Source organism: Corvus hawaiiensis, chromosome 6 (assembly GCF_020740725.1).
Source record: "Corvus hawaiiensis isolate bCorHaw1 chromosome 6, bCorHaw1.pri.cur, whole genome shotgun sequence".
NCBI lineage: Eukaryota > Metazoa > Chordata > Aves > Passeriformes > Corvidae > Corvus > Corvus hawaiiensis.
In genome coordinates, this window is record NC_063218.1 from 8,155,744 (window position 1) to 8,167,827 (window position 12,084).

The following is a 12,084-nucleotide window of genomic DNA, read 5'->3' on the forward strand; positions in this document are numbered from 1 at the left end:
ACAAGTGAGAATTTCCAATGAGTGGCTGTAACTGAGCACAGGGGAGGTGCATCTAGAAGATGGCAGCTTCAGATAATGTTTTCCAAGATTCCCCTCTGCTAGGTGATGGGTTTGAGACGGTATTCTGCAGTTGCCTTCCTTTGTTAACTAACTGATGATATGTTTTCAGGATCCCTGAGCTTGCTCTAGCAGGCACCCTGTAAACATACAGAAAGGACATAGCCCAGAGTTTACATTTTCATTCTGTTCTGGTCTTTTTGGTTTGTTTTTTAATTCTGCTCATTAATAAGAGCTGTAAAAAGGTGACTTGCAGCTTCACACAGCTCAGATTCTGTGATTCTGTGGCAAGGCCAAATCCAGAAAAGCAAATCTCCCACTCAGATGCTCCTTCTGCATTGCTGAAATTAAACTGAGGCCAAAAGACATTCCCGTAATTTCCTAGAGTACAAAGCCAGGAAAAGACTTTTTAAACTGTTTTTTTTCCAGGAGGGGTGCCTTGTCTGTGGGGTTTTCCACATGTTAGAACACTGCTGGCACATATCTAGCAAGGGTGCCTGACATGAGCTTTATCAAGCACAGCTAACAGGAGAACAACCCTGCTGGGGACCTGAGTAGGTTGGACATTTTACAGTGATCACCTTGCTCAGCAGCCTCACCAAGGCTTTCATCTCTTGGCTAGAAACTCCTCCTTACTGGGGCTTTCTGTGCTCCCAGACTGGAAGGCTCTCCTCCACCACCTTTTTTGTCACTCTTCATGCCTCCTGAGTCCCACGGAGGGAGTAAGCAGCAAAGAAAAACACCATTCATTTAAAATTCTGATTTCTGCCCCTTGGCTGTCACCTGGTAGGGGTCATGACACAGCTCCTTAGGGCTGTGTCTGCAGCTGAGCAGCCCAGGGCTGACACTTCATGCTGGGGGTTACAGCAGGCTGGAGAGCAAATGAAACCTCTGCAAACAAACTCTTCTGTCTTAGAAGCACAAACCTAGACAAGCTATTTAACATTTTGGCCATTAAAGTGATACCTCTGAGTCTCAGAAGCATGAAACACCTTGACCAGGCCTTGTCCCAGAGCCCAGATTTCACAAATGACCCAAGAGGTCCCTTCAACTCTACTCCCTCCTCCAAAAGCCAGCTTGGGAAAATGAGACTCCGCTATCAGAGTCAGAACCACGTATTTGGATGCATCTGGTGGCCCAGCAAGCTGCTAAAGCAAGCACTAGCAGTGCTACCCCTTGGCTTGTCCTGTAACACAATACAGAGCAGCTCCCAGGACTGATGCTTGGCAGTGCTGTCACCCGAGGAACCACTGGACTCTGCTGGTAAACTGATCCTTGTGGTGAGGCCAGGGGGCAGAGGGGAGGGGGCACACTGAGGAGGATAATCCCCACCTCCTTTAAAAATCAAACACTGTGTTCCACCGCTCCAGCACTGGGTAGTACTTTGCTCTGTGAAAACACTCACAAGAGCCAGGATATTTTAGGGGTCCAAGCTGCCCAGCTGTCAGCTGGGTGCTACATGTAGGGCCTTGCCTGGGTGCCATGCAGGCACCATGGAGGACCCCATGCTCCCATGTGCCTGGCCTCACAGGGGGAAAAACCCCTCCCAGAGAGACCAAAACAGGGAGACACACCCTAATCATACCTCCCCCATGGACAGTAAGAGCCTGCTTTGCTCAGATAGCTCTGTATTCCTAATTTCCAGTATCTTGTTGGCACCTATGCCTTGAGTGACACTTCCTCATCAGGTCCGTGGCTTCAAAGCCTGTTCCACAAGCAGCACTGGAGATCTTGTAGTGCAGGGATGGCAGCCAGGGCTCAGATGGGACCAGAGCTGTACGTATGTCCTGGGTGGCTGCCCCTCTCCAGCCTTTCACAGGCTGCCACATCACCGGGGTTATATTTAGCGAGGCATCTGCGGTGACAGTCATTTTTCCAGTATTTAGGAAATGCTAGTGCTGTCTTCTGGTTGGCTGCCAGGTGCTACTGGGAAACATGTGTTGGGATTATTTTCAGTGCTCCCACCACCACAGTGCCCATCAATCACTCCTGTGGGGCTGCTTCAAGTCTGTCTGGACCACGGCAGCCTCACAAAGTCCTCCTGCCTCCCCAGGGCAGGGGGAGCACAAGCATGAGGAGGCTCAAGGGGGGCATGCAGATCATTTTTAAGGCATTCCTGTCATGCCAGGCTTGGCTGAGCCCATCCAAGCCCGCTGCAAAGCCTGGGGTGACGTTTAAAAAGAGTGCGCCAGAGCTGGGGGCATGCTCTGGCTTCATGGTGGAGGCTTCCTCCAAAATGGTTCCCAGGAGGAAAAGCTGAATGCAATGTTCTTTTTCCTTGATATGCTGGCTTACAGCAGGGATTTCAGCAACTGAGATGTTGCTTCACTTTACAGCTTCTCCCAGGAAGCAACTCTGAGTTTGCTTTCTGCAGGGAACTTCTTGCTCTTTAGAAAGTAAATGCACCAAGTAATTGCTTGTGACTAAGTGAGGCATTGGAGACTAGTAGATGGTTTTATAAGTATTGTCATTATATAATTGATATGCTCTGTTAAGCCCTTTATTTTCTTTTAAACAGGGTTTTTCTTCTCAATGTACTTTGGCCACAGCAGCATCAAAGAAGCACAGCTTGAACAAACATTTCTGCCAGGTCTTGACTGCAATTTCTCCAGGATTGCAAAAGCCTTCCCCAGTATTTGGCGGATTCAGTCCAGCCTCCACACCTCAGTACCCACTGCTTACCTCTGGAGCTTTTCCTTCGGGCTTTTGATGATCATGGATATTCCATCCCAGCCTCTCCCCTTCCTCACAGCTATGCTTCCCTTCCCTGCCTGCTCTCCCACACACATTTCCTTGCTATGGGCCAGCTTTATGCTGAGGTCAGCCCAGGAATGAACCTCAGGGAGGGCTATTGCTGTGCTCAACCCTTGGCAAGGTCTGGGTTTCCTGTGGAATCAGCACTGCTGGCAAGTCCCTGCAAGCTGGGATGAGGTTGAGTGCTCCATTCCAGACCAGGGCACCCCATCAGCTGGGGAAGGGGTGCAGAAACAGTGGCTGCCTCCCCAGCGCTGCTCCAGGGGCTCCTGCCTTCCATGCAAACCCCTAGGAAAACACACTGCAGTCACAATGTTTAAGGAAAATCTGCACCCAGGGAAAAGGAGAGGGTTTCCCAGCTGGCAAAAAACAGCAAAGCCTGTTTCACAGCCTGGCATACCCAGCAGAAACCACAGTCATGGCCCCGAGTCTTTGCTCCAAACTGTCGACCAAGATTTCTCTCTTTCTCCCACCAAAACTTTCTTCCATCCCTGTTGTGCCTCAATAGTCTTAAAACAGCATTTTAATCTTCATGCTTTGCTTGGCTGCTCAATTATTTTTTTTCACTGGAATATATACATATATCAAGCTGCTGGTAACTGTAAAAATGTCTTGTGAATAGTGTCATTAACAGCCACAAAGTGATGGCTGTGAATTAAAAATTATTTACAGAGGAAATCTGGACACTGTTTGGAACAACTGATAAGATACAGAGTTTTGCAATAGGTGAGACAGAAAAGGACATAAAATTTCCCAAATACGTTGCTGGTGATGGATGGATTCGTCACTGTGTTGTATCTCTTGTACCAGATTCTGTTTATGTGGGCTCAGAGAAGCATCTCTATAGGAAATTGCTTATAAAAGTGTTTAGCTTTCCCTGATGGGAATGCTGATCTGCATTACATGTTATGGCAAAAGCTGATAGGGGATGGATTATTTGGCTGCTGGGGGTGGGAGGCCCTGTTTGTGCCAAGAAAGATATTAGATGCAAATCCCCTGCAGCTGATGTTTTTATGATTCAAGTGGGTATGTGGAGGTCCCTTTAGCTATGTGTGGTGTGTGCCAGTGTCACAAGCCAAACAGTGTGCTATTCCCAACAGACATCACTGAAACACACAGTTTGCTCTCTTTAAAGCATCCATGCAAACATTGAAACAGTGTCCACATCACCTTTCCACACCTAACACTGACTCCCACATCTCCCTTCAACTTGCTCTTGACAACAGATGCCACCAGTCACCAGCTCTCCATGCAAGGCTTCTTCTCTGACCAGGCAGGCAGAGGCACATTGCACAACCAGGGACGGAAAGATCAGTAAAATGGTGAATTTTCTACCCGTTTCCCACATCAGAGCAGCACAAATGATCATTCTCCAGCTTGTGGGTCAAAGCACTGGTTCAAAGCAGAAGATAACACCCAAAGTGGGATGGAAGATCTTTGGGGCCATCCAGTCCAGCCTCATCAACCCTGTGAACATCAGTCAGCTCTCCAGTGTTGCCTCTGCATGTCCCCACCATGCAGTGAAGGATCAGGGCTGTGCCCAGCACCTCAAATTTCCAGTGAAAGGCCAGAAACTCCAATGTGCCAGAGGAAGAAAGCAAGAGGAAACAAGTTGTCACCTCTGTCCTGGGCCTACAGAGTAGGAGGGATTTAATAGGTTGAAAGTCCCTGTTTGAGCCATAACCCAGTGCCAAACCTCAGATAGAACAAGCCCCTCCCTGGTTATCATTCTGGCTGGGATTTTTGCTGAACTGTCAAGAAAAGAATTTCTTATCAGCCTCTTGCCACCCCTCCCCAAAATGCAGTTATGGCAATAGCCAAGTTTCTTCACAGTTTCACAGAAACACATGGGAAGGTCTCTGCAGTTCATGCGCACTCTCTCACAGGGGCCTGCAGATTGCTGACAGCATCCCAAAATCCCACAGTCCAGCCTTGGCCACCTTCAAGCTGTACATGCAGCACATGGTGAATGCACTGAATGCACCCTGGACACCTTGGACCTGCTGTGCACAAGCGGTGGAAGAGGTCTGTATGTGGTTAGGAAGCTCCATGTGTTCTGAACCCATCAGATTTCCTTTATAGTGCCTTTTCCAGGAGCTGACTGCACCCAGCACTGCTGCTGTGCCCTCCCTGAACTGTGCAGTTTCTCCATCCATACCCAATGCATCCTGCCCAGACTCCTGCATGTTCTCAGCTGGGACAAACCCACTGCCCCTCCCAAGCTGCAGGTCACCAGCTGCTGGCACTTCAAAGGCAATCTTTAAAAACCCAAGAAATGTATCCTATTCTTGCAATGGGAGCATTTGCTAACCCAGCCTCGATGCCACTGCATCTATGCCTGCCCCCAGCCCCAGTTGCAGCAGGCAACCAGAGAAAATCAGTTTCAGGCAACATAAGCTGCCTCTTGAGGATTTTTGAAGGCTGACAGCCTATTGTCCTGGAGCTGGAGCCCCCAGGGTTGCCTAGCTCACCCAAAGAGGGCTGTGGGCAGTCAGGGTGCATTGTTGGTGTGTAGCTCGTTCACCAGCAAATTCAGTTCCTGGAAACACTTGTTATGGGTTGAATCTAAGAATGGTGATGTTCCTTCCTGAATGGGAAGTATTTTATTTTATTTTATTTTATTTTTTATTATTTTATTTTATTTTATTCTATTTTCAGGTTTCAGATGCTTCTCAGAGAAACATTTAACATTGCTATATCGCTTAGAAAGTGAGAACAAATGACTCTTTGCTGGAGTAATAGAAACTGAAACATGAACAGTCAACAAAACATTTTGTCTACAGGAACTGCAAGGTTGCATTTAAAGCAAAGTGTTCAGAGTGTCTTCAGAAGTCCTTTCTCAGCCAGGTACCCAGCTTACTTGTGCTGTCCTGGGGGAGGAAGGAGGGACAGAGGGACATGGCAGCATCCAAACCCTCTTTGCCATGGGTAAAACATCACCCTTTTCATCATCCCTGTGCAATATGTACATGGGGCTTGTTAGATCTCATCTTGCAACTGAGAAACTGCACCACAAATTTACCCCTGAGTGGGTTTTCACATGTCACTAACAAATCCCACAACACAAAACCGATCATAGAAAATATTCAGCAAAAAAAAATGCAGTGCTGGGGAGGAATTTCTCTGCTTTCTTGTGTGTGATGTCTTTTGAATCATGGCTACCCAGTATAGGCAAAACTTGTGGAGTTTCCCTACTTAGGGAAATCTCCCCACAGACTTCAGAGGGATTTTCAAATGAGTAAAATTCCAGAATACATCCATCATGGTGAAAGAAGGGATTCTCGTGTTTAGTTGTCCAGGTTTTCTAAGGAAAAGGGGAAACCAAAACCTGTTTTTTTCACATTAAATGGTTATTATGTGACATCAAATGAGCTAATTTCAGGGCAAACCATGTGTGTGTATGTCATGTGTAACCCTGGTGAGTGACTGCCCTGGAGCCCTTACATACAAAGACTTCAATCAAGATTAGTTAAAATGTAATAAATCTAAGTAGGCAGAGTGGTCTGCCCCAACTATTAATAGCAGGAGTGGGGAACTCAACAACTGCTGGTTGCTCAAAGGGCTTAAATGGATAAAATGAAACAGAAGGTATATGTTTTATTATAGGGTGTCACAGTGTTATCAGATGCATGGAAATCATCCTTGCAATGCTACTGCACCACTAAATCTTGCATGCAGGCTGAATGAAGAGGATTATTTCCAATATCCTTTTGCTCATGCTGCTGTCACAGCTTTTCCATATTTGACTTTGGGAAAAGAAGAAAAGAGTTTGCAAAAGGAAGAGTCATGGCAACACTGCGTGTTAGCACCAAATCAAATCAGTCATGGCTGATCTCATCGGGACATCAGAAGTTACAAAGCCAGCAGAAAAGGCCAAAGATCCTGAGCAGGGATCCACTGGTATTTGGGTTTATATCCATTTCAAAGAGAAGAAGATATGGGCAAAGCACTTTATGGCTGACTGACATAAAGCATTTATGAATGTAAGAGAGTAGGCAACTTGGCCCAGTATGCCACAGGAAAAGTGCATTTAGAACTGGATTTTATTTTCAATTCTAAGGAGTCTGACTCCAGTTTGGACACTGCTTCTTAGTCCTTGCCCACCTTTACACTCTCGTGGGCATTGGGGTGTCAGTGGTGTGGCACAAGCACCATTTCTCAGCATATGCTTATTCAAGGACTACCCCAATGTGCCCAATCTTAGCATCTGTAGGAGGTATCATAATGCTAATATAACCTGTGGGTTGCCTCAAAATATTTTTAGACGTGCTTCAAATATGAGTCTCTCTGTGGGTGTGTAGCTGGGATTAGCAGGTTTTCTGCAGATATTACTAGAACTGCTAGAAATGAACAATGGAAAATGAAACCTAATTTCCATTATATTCTCTCACCTCTTCCAGAAAAATGACAAAATATATTAGAATGTTGGAAGTGGGACACATTTATTTGACTACAGCTATACCACTTCCCGTAATAGCTACTAGTGACTTCCAAAGTTCCCTATTTTTCTTTCAGCTTCCAAATTCATAGTACTATGAAGGATGACAAGTCATAATGCTGATAGGGATTTTTTGTTGTTGTTGTTGGCACAGTCTGAATTCATGTCCCTCTTGTTCACATTTCCCCTACAAGTCTAGGGGTCTGCTTTGTATTTAGTCTCCCAGACTTGAATATGCATCTACAAGTTGAGCCTTTTGTCCAGTGACCCTTTCAAATGATGCAACTTCCTGAAAATCTGCTACAACCTTGGGAAAACCAAGAATGGGAACCAGTGAAGCAGAGGTTACAATGACAGCAACCTTCCAGTGCCTAAAGGGGGCTCCAAGAAGGCTGGAGAGGGACTTCTTACAAGGGTGTGTGGTGATAGGACAAGGGATAATGGCTTCAAGTTGACAGAGGGCAGGTTTAGATTGGACATCAGGAAGAAATTCTTGGCTGTGAGAATGATGAGGCATGGGCAGCAAACAACACAAATTGACTGTATCCATGCTCCACAGTACTTGGCATCAGGTCTCCATTGGGCCCCATGGGATGACCCTCCAACATGAATATTTTTTACCTCTTATTCCAGCTGAAAGTAACACTGAGGCCATCCTGTCACCAGTCAGAATGGTTAAAATGGAGACTGTGCACTGTGTGCCCTGGAGAGAAGCTCTGGGAAGATGGAAGCATGCAGGGCCATGCTCCATGTGGCAGGAACAAGCAGCTGGACAGGCTTGCCCATATAATCACTTGTATAAGGGCCAGTATATCAGCTACACCACATCCTGCATAGTCAGGACACATGCAACAGGGTGCTCCCAGAAAGGGAAAAATGGATTGTCTCTGCTACAGGCTGCTGGGGCTGCCCCATAGTGCCTGCACTGTGTTGGCTGGCTGTCTTCTCTCTGGCCATCTGGAACCAGGGAAACTAGCACAAAGCATGTGTGAAGGGAGATGACAACAGCTGAAGCTGGAAAGGAGAAGCAAAGAAAGACAGAGGAAGCTGTTAGTGATGCCAGAATCTATTTTGGTAGATGCAGGGGTTTCATTTATTTTGCAACATATATCAGAGGTTGGGAAAAATTAGAAACAAATCCTAAAATGATGAAGGTAGACTTGTGAGAAATCATGATTTTTTTACTGAAAAATATCAATAATTTAAGCTATTGATATTAATCTATTAAAATGCTTGAAATTGCAATTCTCTTCCTTATCTTTCCCCTTTTACTCTTCATTCCAAGTCCCTTTGTTCCTCACTTGTCACTCAATGTGACATAGATTTTGTGATAATCTGCATTTTCTTTTCAGCTTTCTTGCAATCATCTGTTTGCCCGTGTCTCATTTCTCTCCCAGTCACTCTGGGTGCGAATCATCTGACACAATTTCAGCCGTTTGGGAGTCAGGTACTCACTCAGGCTGATCTTCTGGGCTCATTTTACAGTGGGCAGAGGGAGACCCAGCTGGCAGTTTATCCCACGCCCTCTAGGAAGGGGCAAAAGGCTGAGCTTAGCTTTCACTGGACATCTAAATCTGAGACAGAGAAAGAGGGTGACAAGCCCTGTCATCTGTGACTTTCCAATAACTGCATAATGCTGGGCTTACAAGGACAAAAGGAGGAGTAAAACAAAGGTGTGCTATAACTTGAAAGGAAAAAAAGCAGAAAATCAAGTTTCTCCACTTGTCAGAAAATGAGTTGGTTTGGGTTTTTTTAGAAATGTTATATTTAGGAAAATCCAAAATTTTCACGTGTATTCAAAATTTAGGGCAAAAAGGGCATTTTAAGCAGAAAAGTACAAACCAGATTTAGTGAAATTATAGACATTATTTCTCTAAACCTCCCCAGCATGTAGTTGAATACTTTATGAAAGGTGAGAGAATGTTTTAAGCAAGAACAATCTTCTAGCACCTATGAGCTGATTTGTCATTGACCAGGGAGCAGATATGTTTTGTGATGTGACAGATGTTGCAATGACAACAGGGGAACCCAACACATGGATCAGAAACACATTTTATCTGGAGCCCTGGTGCATTGCCTACAAAAAAACAATAAAGCCAAACCAGGTGCTACATTTATCAGAAAATTATCTAAAACTTGAAGAAAGTTCCAGTATTTTTTTTTCAAAGTAGAACAAATCTGTAGAACTTTGTGTGATATGTAGGTGCCTCTATCTCCACTTTCCTGTCAGCCCCACATATCCCTTGACATCTCTTCATTTCTCCCTGTTTGACTCATTTAAAATATCAAATGTAGTTTTCCAGCTGATTTTCCTTCCTGAATTTTTTAATTCCATTTTTCCAGCATCCTATTAAATGTCAATCTCTCCACACACGCATAAATTACTTCATAAACTTGGGGGTGGGGGGAAGGGAAGAACAAGGGCACATTAAATAAAACCCCAAATCATTCACAAATGATGGCTAAGGAGTAAATGCTATTAACGCCATGTGGATTTTGAAGCCATGGGGATGCCATGGGGATGCCATGCTGCCTAAAGCCTGTCCAGCCACTCTGCACCTTCCAAGGGCTTCTGTGCACAGCCCTTTTCATGTGCCTTTGCAGGGAGGTGTGAACTGTGGGTGGTTTGATAAGGTGCTCAGTCTGGGGTATCAGGCCATGCACATTTCTGCTTTGTCCTGAGAAGATCTGACCTGCAATAATTCTCAAAATTTGGGAGAACTGTCCCCGTGTAACTGCTCCATTTAACAGCATCTCACAGATTCTGGCTGGCCAGCTGAGCTCCAGCATTCGTGTGCAATTGCAATGAGTGGGAGAAACCTTCTTTTTTTCTCATTTTAGTAGTAATTCATTAAATTGGAAATTACCCCAGCTGTAAAATCGATATGTTCATGGCTTATAGAGGCATATGAATGCACAGCCCCTTCTGCAAACAGAGGTTTAATTTACCTCCCAATTTCTGTGAACTGAGGTGATATCAGTGCAGCAGTGTCCCATGTAATCATGGCTGAGGTCAGGCTTTAATGTTTGCAACCCCCTGTCCAACAAACAGCTCTTTGGTCACTGAATTTGTTGATAGGGCTGTCAGAAAGAAGCACTTTCTTCTTCTAAAAGCATTATCCTTGTGACGTAGATGGGTCACTGTTGTTGCAGGCTTGTTCACCTTGTGAGAATTCCCTGAGATGCTCAGAGAGACCTGTGAAAAGAAGGATTCTGCATATGGGGAGAGAGAGGCACGAGGTGGCAGCATGGCCGGTGGCAATTTTCCCCTTCATTGTGTTGCCCTGACATCAGCATTTGGCAGAACTGGCTGTTGAGCAGTAATTACAACTCCCAGGCCATGCTTCCATGATCCTTTCTTCCCTAAGGAATTTCCCTTGTGCCAGTGTCCGAGTTCAGGGTCACATGCTGGTGACCAGCAGATACAGGTGGCAGTTTTGTGAAGCATGTTGGATTCTCCTTGGCATTCTCAGCTGCCTCCAGCCACTTTCTCCTTTCCTGCTATTTACCTTTTTCCTCACCTTTAAGATGGTGAATCATTGTCTGTGTCCAAGTGCCTCTGTGCTAAATTCATTTGTGTTCATAAATATGTGAAGGCAACTACAAAAGTGCAAAAAATGAATATATGTTAATGTATTCTGTGATCATAAAACCAGAAAAGGGAGAAAAGAAAGCAGTGATTTTATCTCTGTAGAAAGAATAATTTAAGAAACATTACCAAACATAGCTATATAACATGGCTAATGACTCCATTTCAGGTCTTAACCTCCATAGTGACCTGCCCATAAATGAGGTGTTTTTTCAACCTCATGTCCTTCCCAAGCTGCAAATAATCCACAGCATCAATGATTTCAGTCTCATTTATTTGCACCAGTGTGACTTTCTTTTTTGAATAAAAAGCACAGTGCCACACATTTTGCCTACAGCTGGAATAACACGAGAGCTGTTAGCTGTTAGAATTCACCCGAGGGGAGCAGTTTAAGGTAAAGCAGCATTAGCCTGGAGCACAAGTCACAGCACAAGAGAACCCCCTCAAAATGAAAATAAAAATGCAAATCTGCCCTCTGTGTTGCCTGTTACACCATCTTTCTAGGTTTTAAACATTAAGAGAACAGCCCTGCTTGATTTTTTTACTCCCAGGTTGTTTCTTTAGCTCAGTGCACAGATATTATTCTGCCAAATAACTCCTGCGTAATTTGAGCTATGCCACAAGATTAATCCCTTGGTTTTTTTAGAGGACAACCTGATGGAAAGAGCTGCAGTTAGCAGGTGGGCTTGTGGCAAAGAAAAGAGAGCAAGGATCAATTATAGCCTTGGACATGGCTGCTCAACTATGTATCAGATAACCACCAATTCCCTGAAAATCTGTCACTATCCAGCAGTTGCTACGCAAGGGTGAGTGTAAGACTGCTGAGTTCATGTTCGTAATCGGGCCAGGTGGGTGATGCCTTTTAAGGAGAAGTGGCAGGAGGAATGCACTGGGACCCAGGATGAAGAGCCCTGTAGTTTTTGCCGGAATAAAATGCACTTGATGGCCTGGGACCTCTAGTTTGTCTGCAAAGGGTTATTGCAGGGGCACCACATAGAAGCAGAGCCCTGCCAGTCAGGTTGTGATGCTGCTTTGATGGCATGGGTATGTGGAGGATAAGGAATGGGTCTGATCTAGGAAGTGCTTGCTTTCTCTTGAACACAGCCCACTTCTAAATATCCCCCATTTTTTCACTGTAACATATGTTTCTGTGCATTTTTAATTTCTAATTTCTCCTCCTGCTGGCACCGTTGCACAGACATTCTCTTTTCAATACAGGACACAATATCTGGAGGTTGGTTTAATT